This window comes from Meles meles, chromosome 6 (genome assembly GCF_922984935.1).
Source record: "Meles meles chromosome 6, mMelMel3.1 paternal haplotype, whole genome shotgun sequence".
NCBI classification, from domain to species: domain Eukaryota; kingdom Metazoa; phylum Chordata; class Mammalia; order Carnivora; family Mustelidae; genus Meles; species Meles meles.
Window position 1 is genome coordinate 47,360,530 of NC_060071.1, and position 2,042 is coordinate 47,362,571.

Genomic DNA, 2,042 nt, shown 5'->3' on the forward strand with positions numbered 1-2,042 from the left:
TTTGGTGGTCCTGTCATTTGTACATTTTTCCTTGGTGAACTTCAGATGGTGTGATTGACCTAACTTTGCTCATGAATGGTTTCTTAGAACAGTAACTCCGAGATCAGGGAAAGCTACATTTTGTGCATCATCCTCCCCCAAGCACTCAAGGTAGCATCTCTTTGGTTTAATACAGTTATAACCCAGCAGGAAAGACCCCCTCCAAGAGCCTTTCTCTGTGTTACGGGTCGTACTGTTTGGGGGTTTTCCCTCAAGTCTCAGCCAAGTCTTAAGCGGCGGCACACACACATCAGGTCGTGAATGAATGCACCAACCAAGCTCTCGTCCCCCAGCCATAGGACTCAACTTAAAAGTATCACTCTAAGGGGTCTTTGTGATTTTCTGCTTTCTCACTCATGCTGAGTCCTAAATTCCAATACATCTTCATTTTTTCTGATGCGGAAACTGAAAATATCATACATCACTCTTGAAGTCTTCAGGCAAACGAAAGGAGATTATAAACAATATAGTTGGCCAAATTTGGGCTGCGGGGTGGAGAAGGATGTTCTCTTGAAAAGTGAACTCAGTAGAATGAAAATGAACGAAAACTCATTTGGATGACGGATCATGTTTTCACTGAAAAGTATTAAATAACTAATGTACTATATGGTGACTAACATAATAAAAGGAAAAAAAAGACAATTTATCTGTAGCTATTCTTCTAAGCCCTTTGATCAGGTATTTTCTCTCCACAGAAGGGAAGGGCACATAAGGCAAAGAACCCAGCAAGAAGCCTGGAGGCCAGGCTGCGGGTTCCTGCTTCTTCAAAACTGTCCCCTTGCTCGAAGCAAGGTCTGGGTCTTACCTCGTCTTCACCATCCCTAGGCTCCCTGCTGCCTGTCCTCAGCTAGACCAAGAATGCTGCTCACTGTAGTCACAGAGGTGTTTCCTGAACCCAGTACCCGTTCACTTTGGGAGCCAGATCTGGCCTCCCCTTTACTAGCTGCCTAGCCAGTCAAGTCCCTGAATCTTGAGATTCTTCATCTGTGAAATGGACAAGATTAGCACGTGGCTCCCAGGGTATTTCCGTGGGGACTGGAATGTAGCACCCATGTCATAAAGTACACAGCACAGCACCTGGGATATGCTTGATAACCAGCCTTTTCCTCTTCATGCCACACGTGCTCCAGCGACCACCCTGGAGGGGATTGACTACCTGACTCGGTCAAGCTGGGACAACACTGACCTCACCCCATGTGATGATGGATATATATATATATATATATATATATATATATATATATATATATATAATACTGTCCTCAGATATCAGATGCCAGAACCTGTCAGAAGTACCTCACGAGGGTTCTTTCCGCTTCCCATCAGTCCCTGTTTCATTAACACAGACCCCGAAGCTCAGACAGTGCCTGAAACTACTCACAGTCCCACGGCTCCTGGGAAATGGGATCGGGCTTCAGGTTTCAGGCCCGTGCGACTCCAAAGACCTGTGCGGATCCTCTCACTTGTTTCAGGCGTTGTGCAACAGAAGAAAAGCCACTGCTGGACATAGCTAGATACAGATGAAGCCAGAAACATAGCTGGGGGAGGAGACAGGGAAGACGTAGGTGGAGTCAGCTTCAGGGCTGCCATGACCACTAGTGAGTGCTTTACCCCCTAACTTCCAGGGGTCCGGTGAGATCATGAATTTAGGAAGCATCAGGGCAATTCCAAGAATTCTTCCCTGATCTTTCTGATAGATAGGAGGGAAGAGCCCGTCTCCACATGGCACACACCTTGGTTCTGTTCCCATGTGATAATCTCTGAACAGGCTGCCCCTCTGAAGTCAGGAGGAAGATAAGGGCTCTTCAAGTGGGAGCACCAAGGCTGGAAGCTGATAACAGTCACCATTTAGAAAACCATGAAGTACAGAGAAATAGTTCAAGATTCATACCCTAAATTCCATTAGCAGGCCTGGATTTCAGGATGAGCAACTAGAGAAATTGTCATGTTCAGAGTAAACCACTGTGGCTCTCCGCAGAGAAAGGGTACAAGTAAGAAATCAG